The sequence below is a fragment of the Vulpes vulpes genome, chromosome 2 (assembly GCF_048418805.1).
Source record: "Vulpes vulpes isolate BD-2025 chromosome 2, VulVul3, whole genome shotgun sequence".
Taxonomy (NCBI): Eukaryota; Metazoa; Chordata; class Mammalia; order Carnivora; family Canidae; genus Vulpes; species Vulpes vulpes.
The window spans coordinates 137,470,823-137,496,447 of record NC_132781.1 but is presented as its reverse complement, the minus strand read 5'-3'; the positions used below and the strand labels follow the sequence as shown (position 1 = coordinate 137,496,447).

The 25,625-nt window shown below is 36.6% G+C and overlaps 1 protein-coding gene across 1 annotated transcript in view; it reads left to right on the top strand.

Moving 5' to 3' along the window:
- PIK3R1 (phosphoinositide-3-kinase regulatory subunit 1) overlaps positions 1-25,625 on the top strand; it is a 574,745-nt gene that overhangs the window by 2,841 nt on the left and 546,279 nt on the right. The gene's annotated exons all lie outside the window — the stretch shown is intronic.

Here is a 25,625-nt window from a genome sequence, read left to right as displayed (position 1 = left end):
AATAAATAAATAAAATATTTTTTAAAAAAGGGAGATTAGTCTTTTTTATACTATGTATGTATGAAAACTACTTCATTTCAGATAAGTGGAAACTTTCCAAAGGGAGAGATGGGTTTAATTATATGCCCTCCTTTTCATTGCATACATAGCATTTTCCATTAAGGCCCTGAAAAATGCTAGTTTTATTGGGAAATAAAGTAGTTAGCCATAATCACACCATGGAGAGAGCGGGAAATGAAAGAAGTAAATGGGTCGTGATGAATTTGTAGTTTCAGATGGCATTCTGGAGAAAGCGAGGGTCGTAACTCTTAATCGTGCTTGGATTCTGTGCCAAGGGGGGGGGGTGAGGAAATGAGAGTAGTGTGGTTTTATCACCCCTCCTCCTTTGTATCAGTTCTGCACCGAGTGAGAGCACCAAGGTTGTTGGACTGTTTGGCACCTTAACTTCCTACTGGCCCCGTTCTGAATCTGAAGCAGGTCGTTTACTTCTCTCAACACTACTTTTTTAAATCTGAATTGGAGATAATAGTCCTGCCACCCTCACATCCTTAAACATGAGAATTCCTTCAGTAGAATTGTGGATCTGCTCATCTTCATCTGTCTCAAGTTCATTTGGAAAATGTCTTTATGTTTTCCTTAATCACTGTCTTCCAAACTTCAAGATTGTCTTTATAAAAGTTACAGGCATGACTCTCAGTCAGCAAACTCACTTATGCAAAATGAATTATTTATTTTTTTCAAGCTCAATCTGATTTTTATTTTTGAGATCTTATTCTGCCAGGAAGGGTAGAAATAACTTCCATCAACTTGAAGATCTGCCTTCCCCTCTCCCCACCCCTTTTCCTGAAGTTTTTATTTAAGTGTAGGAATCATACATGATGCCAAAGCTTATTCTGAAGGGGGCATTTCTTCTTGATTTTGCAGGAAGTGGCTGTAATGTATGTGCTATAACTTGGCCCTTATCATCCATCATCACTAGTCCCACCGGGAGGTCATGGGTACATGGTCTCATCTTGTCTTAATGTCTCCCCTAATTGCATGCATGCCAAGATGTGGGACTCTTTCCCTAGAGTCAGAACATAACTTCTGCCCAAGCTTCTACCAGCTATTTGGTCTATACTAAGTTCTATTGCAGATTATTTCTGTTCCCACGCTTGTCACATTCATCATTTGTAGCTCTGTATGCATAGCCAGGTACCTACATGGTGAGGAAAGACAGAAGGAGACCACAAGAGAAGGAGGGACCAAAGTCCAGTATCTCAAATGTACTGCCCTGCCCCTTAAGTTACAGACATATAATGGAAGTTAATGCTTTCAATCATGGAGCACAGAGATGAAATGTAGTATTTGAAATGCCATTGCAGAACTTATTGTGTATACCCAACTCAGCAGAAAGGCATTTAACAAGTGTGAGTTTTGTTTTGCTTAGAATGGACTGTGACTGTAGATACTGACCTAATTAATTTAAAAATCTCCCATAGGTAATGCAAGAGGGTTCATTAGCCTAGTGAGGGGGATCTTTACATCAGAATCATTACACCTATATTAATAAGGTAGACAAGGTCTGAAACATTATGCATGCTTTGAAAAACAAGCTCGTTTTCTCTAGTGTTTGTGCTTTGACTGAAGGCCCGATTCTATGCTTTGAGGTATTAAGCATTTTTCTTGACTTCCCCTGGATCCAGTAACTCTGCATAATTTAGCAAAAGGGAAAAAAATGTGTGCCCTCACCCTCTATAGTCCACTCATAAATGTGGCTTTCTTTTGCCCTTGGTTACTTCTTGCATTAATAGTAATAGGAAGGAAAATAATTCAAAATTTAGTTTTCAGAGGGACAAAGGGATTGGGAAGCATTATTTACCTACTAGACTGAAGCAGACCTTGGTGGCCATCTGGTGCACCATGTTTTTGGGTAATTAACATGCATCCACACTTCGATTTCATTTCTTTTCTAAAGTAAATCTGAAAATGTGTGCTAACAGACTGTCTGTAACACAAAGGAGCCAATGTTAAAAAATGATTGTACTCATCTCTCTGCAAAAAACAATGAAAAAAAAAAAAAGCCCAAACTTTGTTTTGCCACCAAAGACAGAAGCTACCCGAGAAGCTGCCAGAGTCTCTGGGTCCCAGACGGAATTGCTTGTTCTCTTTAGTCAGCACATTTGGTGAGCAGTGTTTTCAGCCCAGTAGTCCCCCTTCCTCTCCATCAGGCTTGTCATCCAGAGCCTTCAGGGAGATATTCACGTGACCAAATGTTCACGGCCATGGCTGTGTGGCCCCATTCACGGACTGGATTTTGAATCTGGGATTAGTCCTCACTGGTTAACAGCTTGAGTTTGTTTTTCCAAATGACTTTATCATAACTATAAATTCAAGTGAGTCAACCTCCTGGATGGTGGCTCAGTGTGTCTGTGTGTTGGCAATATATATTTGATTTCATCTGTAGGGAGAAAAAATTGTTCTTCCTGGCATAAAGCCTTCCAGGAGAATTCAGCAAATAGGTCACATGCACAAGTCTGAACAGTCTCTTTCTGGGAGATTTTACTTTATAGTGTCAGTGCAATTACTTCATCCACAAAATATCTAGATGTATTTCAAGTCAACCCGAACGAATAGATGAAAAGACTCAGACTGTCATGGTGAGCATAAATGCACACATTTATTATATAAATAAAAATCTTCAGCTGAAAAAAGTGCTGAAGGTGTAAGGGTGAGAAGTAAATAAAATTTCATTGTAGAACATGAATCTCACAGCAGGAGCCTTTAAAATAGAACTATGATTGCTTTTAACACAAATTGATATTTAATATTTACTTTGAAAAATGTTTACTTTGAAAAATGTAGAAAGGTTAGCCTGTTTGGACTGAAAACAAATTGTTTTCTGATTTAAGAACAATTCTAATTTTAGATTTTATCTAGAATTATATATAGTAGAAAATAAATATTCTAAAGACATTGTTATATTCCCCTTTAACAGATGAGAAAACTAAGGTTTAGAAACATCAGATTCCTTGTGCGTGTTTACTTGTTTAGTTAGATTTTAAGCTTAAATATGCCCTAGATCCATTTAGTTCCTTCCTCTCTTCCTTTCTCCTAGAATTGCCCTTACCATGATTTTGCTGTTGAGATAGGTGCCTGTGGTACAAAAATGTATGAGACAAAAGACTTTAATAATCACTCTAAAAGTGGTTAGAGTTCACCTAGGTAGAGAGAGAAGGTATAAGAGTTGCACAGGTGTGGAGAACTTTGGGAATAGAGAAGGGGTCCTAAGATAGTGTGTGCATGTATGCACGTGTATGTTTGTACACGTGTGGTGTGTTGGAGGAAAGAGGTCTAGGGAGTTCCTAAATTCAGAGCATTAAAGAATCCTGTATTTTTTCCAGGCAAAATGAGATATAACTGTTGCATTGTTTTTTTCAATGGCTCCTTTTTTTTATCAATTCCAGAGATGCCAGAGAAAAAGCCACAGTTGAGGCTACTTCTGACTTCAAGATGTCCACAGGTAGATCTAAGAGTAGCTTTGAGTGAATTAGGCCATGGACATTCAAAATCAAACTCACAGCTCCTACGGTCATAAACCTTAACTCTCAGAGGTTCTTTAATGCATAGAAGTGAAAATTAAAAGTCAGAAAGTAGTGAGAGGCAAATGAGTAGGGCAAGAAATAACCTGTCCATGTGTAAGACAGCATAAGTTCAGTGGAGCCAGAGTTGGAAGAGGTGGAAGATGACTTGAACCTTGTCAGTTGAGATGATCTACCAGTGCTTATCCAAATCTAATGACTGTCTAGGTAAGCACACAGCCATTTATCAAATTTTAAATCAAACTGTCACCACCATCCCAGGCAGTGGGGTGTGACCCCTATTAAAGCTACCAAAACAGACCAGAGGGACAAGCACATGGGACAGGGATAGCGGGGAGGCAATGAAAACAGACAAAACACACTGAAAGACTGGGAGCCAGAAACATGCTTAAGAGGAAGCTCTGCACAAAGTGAGTTCAGCTCCCAGGTAACCACTCTCCAGGACAACATTTAAGATGAAAAAGAGTATAGTCCCATCTCTCAGAAGAGTGAGCATCAGTGAGTCTTGATTACCCCAGCAATGGGATCTCTCTGACTTTTCTCTAGGGAAAAAGGGTATCTCAGGAAGACAAAATATACTGAAGGAATTAGACAAGCAGTGCCTGGATGCCCTGGGCTTGCCAGGGCCAGAAAGTCAGGAGGAGGAAAAGCTGATAAGATCTTCTGCAGCCCTCTCTGGGAGCCCTCTCACCCTACCTATTGCTTCTTTCTCCCAACCTCTGATAAAGAGTAAAAGACACATTTCCAGTCCCCTGCCCATCTTATTCCCCCCTTTTCTCTAAATCTTATAAAGAAGGGAGAAGTTATAAATGAGGTAGAGGGAACAGAGCTCTTGCAGAATTTTTCTATGAAAGAACCATTTTGTGGGTGTGCTAAGTTTTCTTAGACTAGTACTTTTAAGATACTGTCCCTTTTCCCTTTCTATCTAAACTGCATGTGCTATGATGAAGTACAGTAACATTCTTCTTTTCTGTAACTGTGTGCTGTGATGTCCTTAGGAAAGGAAAGAACACAGAGTGCTGTGATCAGAGTCTCTCTACCCTTCTTGGTCATTTGGGTCTTTGGGGATACCCACATGAAATTCAAAGTCCCAGAGATGTGATAGGGGCAAGGCTAATGAAAGATGGAATGAAGAAGCAGCAAGAGTAAGCGGTGAAAACCTTTAGATCATGATGAAAGATAGAAGAGAGGGAGGGAGATTTAGGGAGGAAGGGCTTCAGACTGCAGTGTGGCTCTGGAGAGTCTTGGCCAGGCCAATGTGGCACATAGGTTACCCACAGAGGCATCCCACATGGTCAAGAAATGGTGCCTTGGTATCTCTGTTGTGCTGAGATTTGGCTAGATACTGCCAGGGAAGAGCATGACCTTGGTGCTGTTGATAGCTGACTGGCATGTTCCTTCTTGAAGGCAGGTGTGGACAGTGAACCTCCTTGTTGCCACACAAAACAGGGAACAGGGCAAGGCTGTCTTTGGGGCCACACCCCCCATGGCAACCTGCTTCTTAGATTGTTCTGCATAACATGCCACCAAAGAAAGTGTTTGGTCCTTCTAGTTACTATGAAAGTCCCAAAGTAATCTATTCTGTTTTACATCCATCAGAGAAAAGAATTTTAGAATCTTTCCCTTAAGGAGGTGATACATTTTTCTTTTACATTTAATGCTCATGATACAAGGAAATTCTTCTGATAGATGTTTTAAATCTTTCATGTTGCTCTGTTCAACCAATTTTGTCTCAGTTTGACTTAGTAAAGAAGAAACAGCTGATTTTCACACACCCTATAATAAATGCTTCCTCTTGCTTGCTTTACTCATTGAGGTTAAAGTAGTCAACTAATTTTAATTTTATACAGTGGCCTTATTTTTTTTGGACACATATATACATAAATATGCATTATAATATATATTTTTGTATATATGTGATATATAGTATATATGTAACTTATTAATACACACATATATATACATAGCATATATATCTGCATAAAATTGGTTTATTGCTAATAGAACTAGCTGGCCTAAGAAAAATTCTGAAAGACAGTAGAAACTGCAAATGAGTGATTTTCAATACTACTTCACTGAAAAACTAAGCTGTGAAAATACTCCACTAAAAACCAAACTGGCTTTTCTACCGTTTATTGGCTGGATGAACTTGGGTATGTCATAAAGCCCTCTATAAAATGAAGAGCTGAAGTTAAATGAAATCTGAGGTTTTTTCCTGCCTCAGCAGTCTTTAATAGTGCCTTCCAAACTATTCATGCCCTGGAGTTGTAGGATTTTATGAAGATGTTACTGGTCTGGGGTGATGAGATGTGTTAAGGACGATATTTGGGTAAACTGACCGAGGCCTCTCATCCTCCATCTCAAACAGTGGAGCTAGGTTAGACCTGTTTTCCCTGTGAAATTTCAGTGTCAGATTCCCATGTGAAAACTTCAAATTTTGTAAACATCTCTCTCTGATAAGAAGCCTTTGCTAAGTCAAAGGTAAGTAAGTTAATTGGGGTGAAACAGTGTGTTTGTTCATTGGCTTAAACCTTTTTATTATAAAATGTGATACAAAGAAGATTGTGTAAGGTTGTAGGTGCATAGAAACATTTGTCTGTAAAGCAGATACACATACAACTCCATCAAGTCATGAAACAGAGCATTACTGGAACCACAGATTTCACTTGCATCCTGTACCTCTCTATCTTCACTATGTCACCAATAAAATAACTTATGGCATCTTAAGGTAACTATGGCCCTCGCTTTCCTAGTACTTTTTTCTTTCTTTACATTTTTTTTTACCACCTATATATGCATTCTTAAAAATTAGATCATTACTGCCTCCTCTTGAACTGTTCAGAAATAGAATAATTAATTACTTCTTTATGACTTGCTTTGCGTACACACACATTTGTAAGTTTATCTACATATCTATAATTAATTCATGTCCTTTTATTTTATTTATTTATTTATTTTTAATTCATGTCTTTTTAATGTATCCCATTGTAAGAACATAAAACATTTTATATATCTATTCTACTAAGGGTGGACATGTAGGTTCTTCCAAAGAGTTGGTAATTATGAGCAATATTGCCATGAGCATTTTTAAATGTGAATCTTCCTATACATAAGCAAACATCTTTAAGATGTAAGTGTGGAATTACTGCATCATAGTGTTTACATACTTCAGTTTTACCAGATAATGACAAACAGTTTTCTAAAGTTGCCAAAACAGTTTACACTGCTGTTGATAAAATAGCTCCTGATGCTTCTTTCTTTGCCTTTGTTAAGCACTATCACACTTTTATTCTTTTCCAATCTGCTGGGTAAGTAGTGGTATCTTCTCATGACTTTTTTATTTTTCTGATGTTCAGCATATTTTCATTGGTTAATGGCAATTTGGGTTTCTTCTTTTGAGAAATGCCTGGTCATTCTACTGAATTGTCTATGCTTTTCTAATTGAGTTATAGGAATTCCTTATATATTCTGGAAAATAGCTATGTTTTGGTTAATACATGTGTCAAATATTTCAAATTCTATATTTTTATTTCTGTATGATATCTTTCAGTGAACAGAAGTTTTAATTTTAATATGGTCAAACTGATTACTAAAATATGTGTCTATGTTAAGAATTTTCTGTAGTTCTTCAACCAACTAGGAATGCAGGGCATCTACAAGGCTAACATCATCTTGAATGGTGAAAAACTGAATGCTTTCTCCCTAAGATCAGGAACATGACAAGGATGTCTGTTTTTGCCACTTCTACTCAACATTGTAGTAGAGGTTCTTGTCAGGGAAATTAGGCAAGAAAAAGAAGTGCAATGATTTTTTTCCCCTACCACTACCAAAGAACATGAAATTACGAAAACAAGTCTACTCACTACAGGACCAAAATCAATCAATCAATCAATCAATCAATCAATCTTAGAACTAGGTTTAACAAAAGAAAAGTACAACGTATTACTTGAAAATTGTATTAAAAGAAATTAAGACCTACATAATGGAAAGACATCACATGTGCATGGATCAAAAGACTTAATATAGTTAGGATGGCAATACTTTTTAAAATTAACTACATATTCAGTACAATCCCTATCAAAATCTAAGTCGCATATTTAGCAATAACTGACAAGCTTGTCTTAAAATTGGTGTGTAATTGCAAGGAACTCAGAAGAGCCAAGCAATCTTGAAACAAAACATGGTTAGAGGTCTGACACTTCATATTTTCAAAACTTATTACAAAGTTGTAGTAGTCAATACAGTACCATAAGAATAGACATACAGATCACTGGAATAGAATTGAGAGTACAGAAATAAATCTTTACATTTATTATCAGTTGGTTTTCAGCAGGGATGCCAAGAACAATTAAAGGAAAAGTACAGTCTTTTCAACAAGTGGTGGTGGAAAACTGGATATTGACATTCAAAAGGATGAGTTTGAACTTCTGCCTCACACTATACATAAAAATGAGTTCAAAGTAGAGCACAGTTCTAAGTGTAAGTGCCAGAACTATAAAACTCTCAGAAGAAAATGTGAGGGTTAATCCTTGTGACCTCGTGTTGGTTATACAATGGTTTCTTAAATATAACACCAACAGCACATGTGACAAAGTAAAAAATGGATATTATATTTCATCAAAATTAAAAAAAAACTTCTGTTTCAAAGGACACCATCATTAAAATGGAAAGACAGTCCCACAGAATGTGAGAAAACATTTGCAAATTATATATTTGGTAAGAAACTTGTATCCAGAATACATAAAGGCCCTTACAAGTCAACAGTAAAAAAAGAAAAAAAGAAAAACATTAAAAATATGAGCAAAGGATTTAAATATGACATTTGTCCATAGAAGATACATAAGTAACCAAACATTCAACTCTTGATCTCAACTCAGGTCCTGATCCCAGGGTTGTGAATTCAGGCTCTAGACTGAGCCCCACACTGGGCATGGAGCCTACTTCAAACAAATACCACGATGATATACCACTTCACAATCCCTAAGATGGCTAAAAAAAAGATGGACGATAACAAGTGTTGACGGATTTATGGAAAAACTGAAACTCTCATATATTGCTGGTGGGATTGTAAAGTGGCATAGCCACTATGGAAAATAGTTTGGCAGTTCTTCCCAGTGTTAAACATAATGATATCAAGCAACACAACCATTCTACTTATAGGTAATGAAGACATAAGAAAAATGAAAACATTTACATACAAAAAGTTCTGTATGAATGTTCATTTAAGTATTATTCATAGCAGCCAATGTAGGAACAACCCAAATCTCCATCCACTAATGAATGAATAAACAAAAGTTGTATATCCATACAGTGAACTATTATTCAGTTATAACAAAGAATGAATTACTGACACATGATTTTTATAGTGTGGATGAACCTTGAAAACATTTGCTGTGTTACAGAAGACAGTCACAAAAGACCAAATATTTTAGGAATCCTTCTAAATGAGATGTCCAGAGGAATCAGATCACAGAAGCAGAATGTAAATTAGTGGCTTCCAGGACCTGAGAGGAGGAGAGAGTGAGGTGATGGCTAATGGGCGAAGGGGATTTTTGGGGGAAGGTTTGAAAGTATTTTAAAATTGGATCATGGTGATGGTTGCACTACTCTGTGAATATACTAAAAGTCACTGACTTGTACACTTTAGAAGAATGAGTTTGGTGGTATGTCATTTATATCTGAATAAAGATTCTATATAAAAAGAGTTTGTATGTATCCCAAAGTTGAAAAATAATTCTCTTAAAATTTCTTCTAAAAGTTTTATAGGTTTGCTTTTTATATTTAGCTCTTTTTTTCCAGCTGGAATTGATCTTTGTATATGGCATGAGGTACGTGTTCAAGTTCACTAATTTTGCTTACAGACACCTGTTCTAGAACCATTTATTATGAAGCTTATCTCTTCTCACTGATCTTTGGTGCCATCTCTCTTATACAGCGAGCATACATATATTTCATGAGTCTTTTTATGGGCTCTTTATCTTATTCTAATATCTATCTGTTATTTTCCCTACTGATACCTCAATGTCTTTATTGGTATAACTTTAAAATGTTTTCAGTATCCAGTAAAATAGGTCCTCCTATATTGTTCTTTTTTATTCAGGAGTATCATTTTTATTCTTGGCATTTTCATATTATATGTATTTCCAAATTTTAAAAGTAACTCATCAAGTTGAAAAAGGAAACACACACACACCAAAAAAAGAAAAAGGAAACACACATGTATAAGCTCATTAGGATTTTTACTGGGATTGCATCACACCTACAAATCAATTTGGGGAGAACTGACATCTTTTCAGAATCTTCCATATTAGGAACATGGTAGGTATCTTGTTCATTTAAGTGTTAATATTTCCAAGTACAGTTTTATAATTTTTTATCTGGAGGTCTTACAGACCTTTAATAAGATTTACGTCTTGGTTCTTGATTTTTTTATACTATCATAAATGAATTCTTTTAACTTCTGTACGTTGAATTTTTTGTCCACTGATCTTGGTAAATCTGTTAACTTTAAGGTTGACGTGTACATGCTGTTGGATTTTCTGTATGCTTAATCCTATTATCTGCAAATAGTGATGGTTTTTCTTAAAATTCCTTTATCCTTCTGAAATTTCTTAAGTCACTGGATAAGATCAAAGTTGCAGAGAAGTGAAGATAGCAGGAAACTTTATCATATTCCTAAGACCAAAAGGAAAACTTCCAGCTTTTCACCATTATAGGTGACACAGGCTAGACTTTCTATAGCTATTCTTTCTCAGATTAAGAAAATTTCCCTTTGTAACATACTGGATCATTGTTTCTAATTGTTTACTCCATCCCTGTGTTAGAATCATATAGTTAACATGTGCTGCCATGTATGTGCTCATTAATTCCCATTGTTGATGAAGTACATTTCCTTTTCTCTCTTTTTTTTAAAAAAGACATTTATTTATTCATAGAGACGACACACAGAGAGAGAGTGAGAGGCAGAGACACAGGCAGAGGGAGAAGCGGGCTCCATGCAGGGAGCCCGATGTGGGACTCGATCCCAAGTCTCCAGGATCACGCCCTGAGCTGCAGGTGGTGGTAAACCGCTGCACCACTGGGGCTGCCCCTCCTTTTCTCTTGATGTTAGACTTGGCCATGTGACCTTTCTTTGACCATTGGGTTATCAGTGAATATGATATAAACAAATAGGCTTGGTTAAGTCCACCAAGCATTGCTGAGCCCATTAGAGCAGAGCCATCCATAATCTACCTACTGACTTATAATCATTGTTGTAAGCCACCAGACTGCAGTTTTTATTATATAGCATTACTAGAATAAAAAAAAAAATCCTTTGTGTTTCTTTTGTTCCTAGTTTACTCGAAGTTTTTATTATAAATGGACTTTGAACTGTATTGAATATTTTCATGTAGTGAGATGATAATATAATTTTCCCTCTTTATTTATGTATAATTTATATTGTTTGATTTTTTTTTAATGTTAGACAGATTTCGCATTCCTGGATTTAAAAAAAGAGCCAGCTTCGTATTGAGGTGTTATTTTTCTTCTTAAATTTTACTAGATTTCACTTGCTTTATCTGTATGTATCTATTTAATTTTGTGCATTTATATTCATGAAGAAGATTGGCTTGCCAACTTTCTGTATCACATTGTGCTTATCTGGTTTTGTTATCAGTATTATGTCACTCTTTGGAAGAGTTGGGGTAGAATTGGAATTGTTTCCCCTTTGAATAGCATTGTTAGCATTCTTTAATGAAAACATGTAGGCATAAGATTTTCTTTGAGGAGATATTTACAACTGATTATTTTTTTAATTTCTTTTTTTTTTTTGAGTGAATTTAGTTAGAATTTGCTTTTGCATTTGTGAGACACCTGAGGCTTTATTTGGGTGGCCTCAAACCAATTTCAAGGTTTCTGAATACCTTTATTGTCATACCCTAGGTCCAGTCATGCTAGGGTTGTCCTCAAACCACAGCCCTTCAGAGACAGCTTCTTTCCCTCTTCTTGTCCTTTTCTTCAGTTGCACATGTTGTCAAGACAGCCTTTCCATAGTCCACCAGGGTTGAGAAGAGGTGGGTCAAGTCTGGGTTTTTAACCCTGAGGCAGTAGGTCCTGGGGACTCCACATCAGGAGGGACTTTATCTTACAAGTCTTGCCACTCAGGACAGAGCCTGGGTCTCTGAACTCTATCTTTGTGGTGTACCTGGAAGCAGGGTTAAATGCTTGATTTTCAGACAGAAGCAGCTTTTGAAACTTCAACATTTTTATCTTTCTGATTATAGACTTTTCAACCAAAAATTGATCAAGAACTTCCCCTATGTCTTTTTAGATTTGTATTGGGAAAGAGTCCGAGGGAAATCAAAATAACACAAGGGAGATGATAAAAATTACGAATATTTTAAAAAGAATTAGGCTGATGGTTCCTGATATTCTCTGGTAATGATAAATGGAAGATACTTTAGGTTCTACTTTGTTTTTATTCCTGTGAATATGTTCCATAGTCTGTTTTCTGACCTGTCAGCTAAAATATTGAGAAGCTGTACTTTCTAGGACAGATTCTCCTTTCAAACTGGAAATGTGGTACAGGTAGTAAAGAACCATCCCTCCAGCTACAATTCCCTGTGAGATCCATTACAAATTTCTAGAATTAGGGATCCCTGGGTGGCGCAGCGGTTTGGCGCCTGCCTTTGGCCCAGGGCGCGATCCTGGAGACCCGGGATCGAATCCCACGTCAGGCTCCCGGTGCGTGGAGCCTGCTTCTCCCTCTGCCTGTGTCTCTGCCTCTCTCTCTCTCTGTGACTATCATAAAAAAAAAAAAAAAACCCTCTAGAATTACTACACACGTTATAAAGGAATAGGGAGGTCTAGGTATGCACTTAGCTTTTCCTTCTTTTTTAAAAATTAAGTTTGCTGGCAGTGACAGAAGTCAAATCCTTCCAGAAAAAAAATTGCTTAGGGCCACTATGTAAGACAAAATACTGAGCTGGATAAATCTTTGGGCTATCTGAGAGTGGCATTTCTTATTAGACTCTTAGCCAGGTAATCACCTCCAAGGCTGTCATTTCTTCAAATAAGTATGCCTCTTTCTGAGTGCTGCTTGTCCTCCTGCCTGCATTTTTTTTTTTGTCCTCTTAGTCTTGACTGTCTATTCATATTTTGCCTTTTCACAAAAGGCTCCTATATGTTTATTCCCTCTGCTTGATAGAGGCTTTTCTCATGTCTTTACAGAAGCAGCTGTGATATTTGGTTTGACATTACAAATGAAGAAAGTAAACCAGTTTAATAAACAGAGTTACTAATAGTTTTTCAGTGACTTGGGAGTTTCTCCTTCCACCTAACCCCCATAGTCATGCCAAGAGGCACCTCTACATAACAGTGACAATGACTGATATGGTAGTGCCCTGGAGAGCCCATCTATCACATGTGAAGTCAGTTAAGTGCTGCTTCACTTGTGCTAGATGTGGCCTCCAAGATTGGAGTTTGGCTGTGCTCCAAGGCCTTTTTCTGGCTTCTGTCCTGGTGTTTTTATATATGATATGCAGGTGTTACTGATATATTTGTCCAGGAGTTGTATATGATGTCATGCATTCTAACCTAGATTTTCCTGCGGTCAGTATAGTACATTACAAACCCTAAAAATGGAATCACTGATAATTACATAATAAAATAATATCTAGAAATAGCTTTATGTGTCTGTTACTGAGATGAGAGCATATGGTTATCTCTGATTTAGATTTGCTCTTGAAAGTTAATTTAATTTGGAATGAGAGATCAAGACCAATATTTAGAAGCCAACACATGACTATAAATTTAGAATTATGAATAAAGATGATTTGATCTGTTTTGTGCATTTTAAAGATAAGGTGTTTGAAAGGACCTAGAGGAGTGGCTTGACTTGAAATGGTCTGATAGGAGCAGATGCTGTGGATTGAAATTAAGGGTGAGTTTTAGGCATGCTGAATAAAAGTGAGTTTTCCATGGCTGTTGTATTGCAATTCACTCCAAGTACTTTGAACATCTACTCTTTATACTTCTGTCTTCCAAAACCAATTTAGGTGGTTGGGATATACCAAATGACCTATCAGTAAAGAAGAGTGATTTCTGGGAATATAATAGGACTATAAAATAGCTTCATTTGGGGATTTTATTATATCTAGGTTTATAGTAAGAAAAATGCCAAAGCAAAATAACAACTGACCTAAATATAAATGAGGTCCACATCTCCCATGATTTGCATATAACTGAAACAAAAACAAAAACAAGAGGAGAAAGGGCCTTAGGGGTCCTTGGAATTATTAAGATTTGTGACAGTTCCCGTCCTGGTTACATAATAACCTTGCTCCTTCCAAAGAGCTATGAGGAGTCTGGTAAAAAATTCAGGAAGGCTGAATTAAATGAAATGTTCTAGAAAATGAGCCAGGACATTAGACTGGATGTGGATGCTTTCTGTCCCTAAAATATCTCATCTTGTTTTTACTCCTCTCATTTTTCATCTAGCTTGTAGACAAAAATATTTCTTTATACAAATGGTTTTTCTCACTCAAAAACTTTTGGATATTCTCAATTGTAGCAATAATGAAGTTAATAATATATAATATTTATTGAGCATCTTCTATACTGGGCATTAAATATTTTACATACATGATTATGGATCCTCATAACAAATAGTAAGCTGGCTAGTATTCTTTTCTGTCTTACACATTTGAGAGAACTGAGGTTCACAGACGTTCACTATTTTTTTTTTTTTTTAGGTTCATATAGTTCATCAATGGTAAGGTGGGAATTTGAATACAGATCTGATTGGTTCTAGCGCTGTAAAGCTATATTCCTTCTCCTAATGATATATTCCTTTACGTATTTACAGTGAACAGGTATAGCACACTATCTCAGTTAACCAAATAACTATTCTGAAGGTGCTATTTCTGTTTTATAATTGAGAAGTTAAGAAGCCAAAGTTCAGAGAATGGAGTGGTGTGCTGAAGTCTGCTCAACTAGAAAGAGGCACAATTTGGACTGAATTTACATCTCTAGACCCTCACCCATGTTGTTTCCACCATACAAACTTAGCTTGGCCACAGGACTGTAGATCGGCAGCGCAGTATTAGATATTAATGCAATTTCCAAGTAGTAAAAGTTGCTATTCCTTCAGACATAGTCAAAACAATTAAAAAGAAGGAACCACTTAGTAAAGAAGTGTTACTGACCTGTTTCTTCATTCTGTAGTCAGTGGAATTTAATTTAGTTTTTGGCGCTGGTCAAAGACTCACACCAAATGTCTGTTTAAGAAAAGTCTCTCCTATATTTCTGTAGCCGTGTATTAGCAAAGAAGCAAGTGAGAACAAAGAGGAGTCCATGGCTCTAAACATATGACGAAGTCCTGGGGTGCAGTATATAAAACCTGAAATTATCACATCTGAGTTTGGAAAATCAGCTCCTAAGAGTTGCTGGAACAACAGCATAGGTGCGTAAGTGCAGAGATTGGTTTTTCTGTTTGAATGAGTGATGAGGCAGGGAATTCTGTTCTAAAGAATCAGCTCAGATGATCAGTATAGCAATAGATGTTTAGTGAGAATCAGTAACTGTTGTATGCCCAGGTTCCTCTTCATACCACTGTTTGTAATTGTGGGTGTGGGTGTGTGTGTGTGTGTGCATGCACGCGCATGTGTATAGGCAGAAAGACAGGTAGAAGGAAAAAGAAATAAAGTGCAACTATGAAGTCAAAGAAAAGAGAGAAAGATCTCTAAAAAGGATCAAATGAATTATTTACAATTGATTCTACCTCCTATTTATATTTCAGCTTGCTGAAAATATAAGGCCATTGTTGACTTAGCAACTGTCAGAGTCAGTCATTGCTTTACTTGATTTTTCTGTAGCCTTTTGAGTTTATTAATCATCTTTCATCTCTTGATCAAATGCTTTTCCCTTGTGTCTTCTATATCCTATTTCTTCATTTGTAATCTCTTTTTTAGGCTACTTTAATGTTCCTTAAATGTTCAGTTTACCCCCAAATGAATCAGTACTTAAGAAAAAAAAAAACCTGGGATCCCTGGGTGGCGCAGTGGTTTGGCGCCTGCCTTTGGCCCAGGGCGCGATCCTGGAGACCCGGGATCGAGTCCCACATCAGGCTCGGAGCAGCATGGAGCCTGCTTCTCCCTCTGCCTGTGTCTCTGCTTCTCTCTCTCTATGTCTATCATGAATAAATAAATAAAATCTTAAAAAAAAAAAAGAAAAAAAAAACCTGTACACTTAAGACTTAACTCCAAATACCATTTGTAATAATAACTGCGAATGGAATTAACACTGCTGAAATATAACACAGACTCTCAGAATGTAACAAAAAGATTTGAAAAAAAAAAGGAAGAGTAGAGTTATATTAGGCACATGCTAACAATTAGAATTAGGCATTTGACATGCTAGTGTAAACAAAGATTTACATAGAAATTACTACAAGAAACTCAAGGGTATATTTTTATATTGACTTGAGGATAAAACATGCTGAAAATACAGCACTTACCACTAACAGATACATTTTTGTGTATTTGATTGCTTATCATATTGACAGACTGATTAGAATGCAAGCTTCACAAGGGCAGGGACATTGGGAGCAGTTAATGAGAAGTTGCCACACACCATGGAACACCACTGTACTGAACTACTGTTCTTAATTCAGTCTTTGATTATGGAGCCAAAATCCAAACAAAATAAAAAGAGATAGACTGAATGATGAAAATAACAAAGTTCGTTTATCACATTTATCTTGAAGGTTGTCTCTTACAGCAGAGAATTAACTAATTTATTTAACGTGCCCGCTAGCACCCATGATTTTTAATACCAGAATTTGTGGTTTGTCTAATATAATTCTATATGTGTAAGTGCATATAAGCATTTCTTTTTTCTCATAACTGCCTCCTCCATAGGCTTTTGAGGTGGAGATTGAATGTCTGAGAGAAAGTGTCCCCCGTGTCCAGTCATAATCAGTCCCTGCCAGAAGTGAGTTCTGACCATAATATTAACTGGTTATTTGCTTCATGTGTATAAAAAAGTGAAACTGAATAAGCTTTAAAGTCTGCATGCCAAAAGCATGTAAGAGAAACTATTCTGAGACTCTACAAAAACTTAAAAATGAGGGAGAGAAGAGGTACATTTTAAAATCAAGCATTTAAAGGTTGTGGAAAAATGAGAAAGTGGAATAAAAATGATAAAGTATTCATGAGGGAATGGTTTCAGTAATCATCTCAGCACTTGGCTGATTTTGTAACAACCCATTTTTATAGAAATTTTAAGATTTGACATAGTTTACATTCATATACTTAAAACTCTGCCCAGGAGGAAATACTTGGCATGCTTGACTTGCATGTTCTTTGTAAATGGGTGTAAGATGATTAAAAATTAATTTGATTACATAGAGCTTTGTTGCATAACTGGAAATAAAAGAATGAATTTCATCTCACATTGGGAATTGGCTATCAAGTCATAAAATTATGAGCTCACTTTCTATTAGATGAGAAATTACCTGGACCCTGTCCTGGCCCTGACCAGTTCTTGGATGCCTTGGAGGATGTGTGCACCAGACCACAATCATCAATAAAGACCCCAGACCCCAAGCAAAGATGAGACTCATGTTCATCCCTTTTCTGTATCTCTCACTCTCTCTTTGTATCTTTAATAAACTCTACTTTCACTACAAAAAAAATAATTTGATTCAATTTTATAATTTAAAAAGTACATAGGGAAGAGATAAGGCAAACATAAATCCAGCAGTAAACATTTAGTATAGGTCCTGTGATTCAAGGTAAACAGTACTATGATAATAACCAAAGATTTTTAAGCTACAGAGTATCGTATTCATTGGCAATGTTAGACACCAACACTTTTGTTGGATGATGAATACAATAAACGTTCACAAAAGGAGTTCTAAAATTATGCAGAGAAAAGATTCATGACTCTAAAGAATAGCTTTACACAGAAGGAAAGAGGATTTTATAAGAACTTTTTTTTAATTACCAAAGAAATTGAGTTAGAAATGATTTTTTATCATTTATGATGGTGAATTCAAAATCTTAGGATTTGATACCATGGTCCCCAAACTGAGATGAAATTCATTCTTTTTCAGTTATGTAACAAATCTCTATGTATGGCAGTGCTTAGGCTAAGTTTCAGAAGTATTGATGATTGTTTTCCTGTATTGTGTATCTAAGGGTCATTAAAAATATGTCCCACCGGGATCCCTGGGTGGCACAGCGGTTTGGTGCCTGCCTTTGGCCCAGGGCGCAATCCTGGAGACCAGGGATCGAATCCCACGTCGGGCTCCCGGTGCATGGAGCCTGCTTCTCTCTCTGCCTGTGTCTCTGCCTCTCTCTCTCTGTGTGTGACTATCATAAATAAATAAAAATTAAAAAAAATATGTCCCACCTTTGGTCATAATTACTATAGGAAATTACAAAATTGTTGATGAGACAGAAAAATAAAATACTCTTTAAAAAAGAAAATACCAGAAAAACAACTATTTTGGAAAAAAATCAAAAATTTTTTGAGGAAATGACTTTTTTTTTCTTTTTAAAGATTTTTATTCATTTGGCAGAGAGGGGGAGAGCATAAGCAAGGAGGGCAGCAGGCAAAAGAAGAGGGAGAAGCAGGTTCCCTGCTGAGCAGGGAGCCCAAAGCAGGGCTTGATCCCCAGACCCTATAATGTGACCTGAGCTGAAGGCAGACACTTAACCAACTGAGCCACCCAGGTGCCCTGAGGAAATGACTTTTTAATATGAGACCTGAAGAATGAGTTGGAGTTCAAGTGAATAGTGAGAGAAGTCCCTTTCAGAAATGGGGAATAGTGTGTGCAGTTGACCCAGTACAGAAAGGAATTGAGATATAGTTCCATAAATTCAGGGGAAAGATCGAGAATACTTTATACCAAATTATCAACAATAATTCCCTTGCGGAAAGGGTACTTTCATTTACTCTTGTATATAATTAAGTGGTACAATTGTGATGAATTCAAGCATTATTCAAAGCAAAGAAATTCAAACTCTTCTCAACACATATTCAAATTTAGGAGTTAAGACAGATGAGAAATGCTACCTAAGGGTCAATTAATGAAACATCCATTTTAGAAGGCCTGAGCTAGGCTGCTTCTCAAACGTGGTTCTTTAAATTTAATAGGGATACAGATTATCCTAAAATTTTATTAAAATGCAGATTCAAATTCAGTAGATCCAAGGCCTTCACTTGAAGATCTGCATTTTGAACAAACTCCCAACTGATAGCAGTGCGTGGCATCCTTGAGGAACAGAGTCTCAGATGATTATAACGGGACTGTTAGAATTGAGAAATGTTGATCTAGAATGTTTGGATGTTAGTGTCATCCTGACCTCCTTTTCTTGTCTCTTTTTTTTCTACCTGTCAAATCACTTTTTCTCTAAGTCTCAATTTAGGGAAGCCACACACATCAGTCAGGTGTAGAGGTTCCTCCAATAGGTCTCAGTAGCAGAGTTTCTTATTCAAGTGTTCAGAAGAATCCCTTGAGGGGCTTACTAGATATGCAGCTTTCTGACTCCCACTCAAGAGGATAAGGATCAGCTTGGTCTAGGTGTCTAGAAATTCATGATTTCTAGATAAAACATTTCTAGGAGACTCAGATGTAAGTAGTTCTGGGATTTAATTGAGAAATACTCTGTATTTCTTTTGTCAAGGACGGTGCTCCCCAAATGTTTGGTATATAAATGAGTAAATTAGGCTCCCATCCTCTTTTCTTTTGTGATTATAAAAGTTATAAATGCTCAATCTAGGGAAAAAATATACTAAAAACATAGAAATGTAGGAAAATTTGACTGGTCATCCTCCCACTAAAAAGGCATACATTTTTTGACTTTTTTTTTTTTAAGATTTTATTTATTTATTCATGAGAGACGCAGAGAGAGTGGCAGAGATAAATGCAGAGGGAGAAGTAGGCTCCCTGCAGGGAGTCTGATGTGGGACTCCATCCCAGGACCCTGGGATCATGAGTCAAAGGTAGACGCTCAACCACTGAGCCACCCAGGTGCCCCCATTTTTTTACTTTTAATATACTTCTTCTGGTGCTTTTTACTATACATTTTGTTTCACTTGACTCAATATACTATATGTATTCTATCCTAAATACTTTTTTGAATGAGAGAGTCCAGAGTGTTTTCCACTGCAGGGTTCAAATGAATGCATTATTTCAAAGGTTGAATTGGATAGCCCTTCAAACATTTATATATCTATTATTGACTCATTCTTTGACAGCAGACTAATTTACTAAAAAAAAAAAAAAATCATTACCTGTATATGGGGATTCTAAATTTTATATTCTCAGTTCATATTTCATCTCTTAAAGACCATTCTAGATTTAAAAAGTTCTGATTTTCTCAGAAATTTGCAACTGAATTATTTCTACACATAGCCATTTTCATTCCTATAGTTGAATCACAATGGTTTTTATGTGTTAGATGTGTGTCACCTTTTTTTTTTTATTTCTAGCCAAAAAACTGAGACTTAATTATTAGCTTTTTAGTGGCCTGCCATTTATTTGAAGATGTTGACATTTGCATAGCAGTATTGTGAGAAAGGTGCCTGCATATTTAACAACCTAGTATTACCTCTTTTGTCCTTGAAAAACCAGCCAAAGGCATCATCTTTTCACTGTTCAAATCATGTGGTTTTCTGGCACTTAGTGTAGTGGAGAAGACAGGTAAGATTCAGTTCTTTGTACCAGCAGTGCTCTGCTTTACTCTTAATTCTTAATAGCATATTGGATAACTTTTCTCTTTATTTCCTCTTTTTTTTTTCTACAAGTAAACATAATTCATTTATTACTCTCACTGTTATATTCAGAGACAGATTTAAAACTCAATTTGTATTTTGAGTCTATGAAAAAATGCTGTTAATTGATAGAAGAGTACAAATTGATTTCCTAAAAGAGACTTAAAATTGAACAACAGTCTAGCCCTAAGTAGCCCAGAAGATTTAAATCAATTTTTTTGTTGATCTGAATTAACTGCCAAGAAGTAGATTAGCTATCAGGAGAAAAATGAGCCAGTGATATATAACAGTATATGAAATGTGGCTCCTCATTCTTAGAGAAAATTGCTAAACTTTGTGATCAGAGGTATTTATTGTTTTTCAGCTTTGATAGCAGTGACAATGCACTTTTCTCCTCAAGGAAATTGTGTATGAAAGAGTAAACTGTAACCTATATTTGGGTTTGGAATGCTCATTTAGAACTTTTAGTGCTCTGAAATGCTGGAATCAAATTCTGTATAGTCACAATTGCATGGAGTAATCATTAAATAAAAACAGGATTTGGTTGGTGTTCGTTCTGGGTGATTTGTTTAGGCCTGGGATGGCAGGGAGTGAGTGTAATCAGTGTTTACTGAGCTTTCTTCATCTTCAGGTATCACCATTCCAGATTAACTGAAATGACTTTTAATACCCTGAACTCCGGTCTCTACACAACTTAGACATATTCAAAACTTCAATTTTCTTAACTTTAATGTCCAAACAGAGAAGGATGATGCATGATCTGAATCAATTGAGGACTAAGAAACATAACATTGTAAATTGTTTGCAGTTGATTTACTCATGCAGATGACTATGTTTGGATCATCAATATAATCTAGTGACCAGATCAACCACCTCAGTAATTGGGGGGAAAGAAAAACCATTGCATAGATAGATGATGATAGATAGATAGATAGATGATAGATCATTTGTTGACTACCTTAGATAGATAGATAGATAGATAGATAGATAGATAGATAGATAGATGTTTAAATACTTCAAGTGACTCTCAAGATAAAAAAGATAAAATTAGTCTTTAGTAGTAAAACTATATTTTGGAAGATTGCATTTCATAGGCTTAGGATTTTCTTTCTGTAAGAGTTCAAGACTCATAAAATATTCAATTCTAGAGCAGGAATGATGTATTTCTCTAGGTTATACATTGCATAGGAAAAGTTTTTCAAAGCTTAAATGTACTCATCAACCTTATGTTTATAAAATACTGGTAAAAGAAATGTGTTTTTAATTTTCTTTTGGATGTTCCCAGGAGGCAAAGACCCTTCAACTTCTCATTTCAAATTCATTGGAAAGAGAAATTGGAGTCAATCATTTCCAGGAACAAGAAATCTCTATTTTTAGCCTCTGCTGATTAAGACCACGTTATCTAATAGGAAGAATGTGAACTGAATGTACCTTTATACTCCTGAACAATACTTAGGGGGTTTTCATGATACTGACAGGGTATGTTTTTGAATAGATGCATGGATAATAAATCACTCTTATTTGAGTTCACTGAGGAACATTGTTGGGTCAAGTTGGGTCAACTGTGAATTGTGCTTCTATTTTGTGCTTTTCAAGGGAAATTCAGTTAAAGTCTTACGTCTTAAAATTTTTTTCATTTTGCTAATGTGGATCTTTGAAATTACTTCAAGTAGTAAGATTGGGACAGAGAAGCAAGTTGGTTAAAGCTAAAGAGAGCAAAACAGGAAATCATAACCTAAGCTGGTCATGAAGAAATCTATGACCAAAGCAGATGAGATGCAGAGAGTGAGAAATAATAAATGTGGTAGGTGGGTGCCGAAGAGTGTGACAGAAGGAAAGTAATGGTTAGATTCTAGTCAAGAGCTTTGTAGAAGTGGGAAGTAGAGGTCACAGAAGCAGAGGGAGATCTTTTAGGGAAGAGCTCAAAAACATAAATGTATCAGAAATGAGAAACAGAGAAGTTACCATTAATAAAGTATGGTTGGCCAGAATTTGGCAACAGAGACTTAGAAGAATAAAAATCACCTGATTGCAAATTCAGAGCAAGGTTTGGGAATAGATACCCATGACAGTAGGAGAAAAGTAAAGGAGAAGCAGCTGTTGTGTAGATTTAAATAACAAGATAGAATTATAGAGAATGAGAAGATCCAAGGTCTTTCAAAGAAAAGGCAAAAGCAGACCACTTCTTTCTACTTCAAGGCAGGTTGTATCCATAGAGGATGAACCACCTGGGAGAGGGCAGCTAAAGCAGTAGGAAGAAGGTGGGTAATGGCCTGAGCACTTGGAGGGGGACAATACCTGGATTTTTCCACATTTGTTGACTACCTTAAATCTTATTTCTTCTTTTTCTCCTGAGATCCAAATTGCTTTCTCCCCTCTCTGCAGGTTCTTTAAATAATGACAACTTTAAAAGACTCCAGATGGTTTTGAAAAACTTGAAAGTCATCCAAGGTGCACTGTAGGCCTTTGTAGACACTCCATGTGGAGCCAGGCTGAAAACTATAGTTTTTGTGTTTGGATTATGTTTTGGAGCTGAGCTGAAGTTGCCAGAACACACACAGAAAATTTTTTAAATTAAAAGTAAGCTAGCTCCAGCCCATGTAGACTCCAGCAACAGAAAGACAGTGTGAACTCATGTAGTCTCATTGGCTTTGGTACAGTGGCACCACTGGCTTTGTGTATCATTTTGTACCCTGTTTGGCCTTGTTGTGAGCAGAAGGCAGAGGACACAGAGATCAGTGGAGTAACTCTTTGCCAGCCTCTCAGATATCATTATAGCACCCACTCCTTCAGTGGATTTACTGTACTTGCATAGAATATTTAACCCACCATGGCTTCATTGGGAATATATCAGATTCATACACTCAACCAGTTTGTCTAGTTTTTTCTCAATCTGTTATGTAGAAAGACAGTCTCAGGAATTAGCTATGTTGAAATGACTTTAATAGCAACCAACAAGTGTAAGCAAGCTACTTTTAGAGGATAGGAAGAGTACAGAAAGCTGAATTTTAAATTATTTTTCAAGGAATTAAGTGTTTAAGAATCGAAAAACAGTCAAAGGGTTGTTTAGATTTACTGGTTTCTTGGATAGAAATAGTCCAAAGTTTTAAGATATCAAAATCTGAGAACTTTGAAGGATAAAATCCACACGTGGATTCACATTCTGGATAGGTGGTGTATGTGTGTATGCGCGTGCACATGTGCGTGTGTGTATGTGTGTTTGTGTGTGTGTTTGAAAGAGGAAAAGGAGAAAGAGGGCGAGAGGAAAAGAGGAGGAATAAAAATTTGTCCTCTTAATGTGTTGACTGATTTATAATGATGATTTGTGCTAAAAAATATTTTTTTCCAGGCTTTCCAGACCGTCTATCTGCAGACAGGTTGGCAGGGAAGGAGAAGGAGTGGATAGAAAGGTTTAGGTGTTACAGGAGTGTTACTTTTGAATATGCTTAAACTTAGGGGGAGATATTTTATTTTTAACACTATTGCAGCATCAGCTCCTCTTGTATCTCCTGTGTGAACATGAGACAGGAGGGATGGATGGATACTTAACAGAAATTGGCTCAGTTGGCAAAGTTGACCCAGTTAAAATATCTTTGCTTTGGGTTGAATTTTCAACTCCTTCTAGGGTACTTAATGACAGATACCAGGATTTTAAAAAAATAATTCTGGTTATTTAGTTGAACAAAAAATTTCAGTTACCCCCTCTTGTCACCAGGGAGGCTGTTTGCCCTCCAGTAATTGATGTCATAAGGAATCCTTGAAACAGTTGTTAGTTCATCAGTCAGAGATGGTGTATTCATGATTGTTGCTTGTTTTTCTCCAAACTCACATCAAGAATCTTTCCAAGGGGGGTACCTGGGTGGCTCAGCGGTGCTAAGGTCATGATCTTGGGATCCTGGGATCCCGGGATTGAGTCTCACATCTGCAGGGAGCCTGCTTCTCCCTCTGCCTCTCTCTCTGTGTCTCTCAAGATTAAGTAAATAAAATCTTAAATTAAAAAAAAAAACTTTTCAAGGGATCAAGGGTAGCTTGCAGATTCAAAGAGAACTGAAATCACATACTGGTTATTGATAGAATATTCATATCATTAAGAAAGTATTTAGACACAGGCTAAGAGATTTCCATACATTTTGCAGTGATAAAAATCACCGGTAACTCCAGCTTTTTGAGCAATGCACTGTCTAATGGTATGTGAATCCGAGAGGAAGAGGGAGTTCAACAGATTTGCTTTTAGCTCTTATGAACCAAGGACAGTGTCTTCCTAACTTCAGTTACAGTGCTCTAACTTCACAGTTTTTACAACATCTAAACTCACTTGTACTGCCACTTACTGAATATTTGCTTTAAGTAGACTCACTTTTGCTTGAATCAGTTTATTTTAGGCAAAATTAAATACCATGAAAATAATGTCATTGAATTCTGGCTAGATACCACTATTGTCTAAAGTCTGACCTCAGTTCTGTTCTCTTCCTGTGCAAAAAAGAAAACTAGCAGGGTTAGAGGAGTGTTTGCCACTATCGTGGAACAGAGACTTCCTCCTGGACAGAGTCACGATTAGGGAAAAATAAAAGGCAGTAACAATATTATTTAAGGTGAAAATCCTGAATCTCCTGTAAACATATGCAGGACACCCAGATCTTGTCCTGTCCTGTGTCCTCAGGGCAGGTGTCCCATATCTGTGCAACTCTGGAGAAAAGAAAGTGGGCTCATCACTGTGATCCCAAGTTACTCATTCACCCGAGTGTCTGCTAACTCGAGATAGGTGACTCTCCATAGTCTCTGCAACTGGGACCTACACAGCGGGATGGGAAAGACAGCCACTGGTGCAAGGCTATATTTTTTTAAATATTTATTTATTTATTTATTTATTTATTTATTTATTTATTTATTTATTTATTTTTACTTTCCCATCATTCCTCTGCCACAGGAGTTTAGGGAAGCACACATAGGATGAGATGGTCCAGAGAGAAAGAGAACTTCTGGTTCTTTTACACAACTTGTCTGACACCTTCCCTGACTGCTTTATTTACAATAATATCATCCCTCGTCTTATTCCCTATCACCTTTTCCTGCTCACTCTATCTATCTATCTATACTATGACACTTACCACCACTTACCATCTTTATATTTTGGTGTATATGTGCACATGATAATAATAAGTTTACATTCGTTTTTCTGTTTGCTTTTTCATTTGATTAATCTGTCAGTTGTGTCCCTCCTGGAACATAAGTCTAGAGTGGAGGTATCTTGGCTTCTTTTGTTCACAGCCACATCCACAGCCT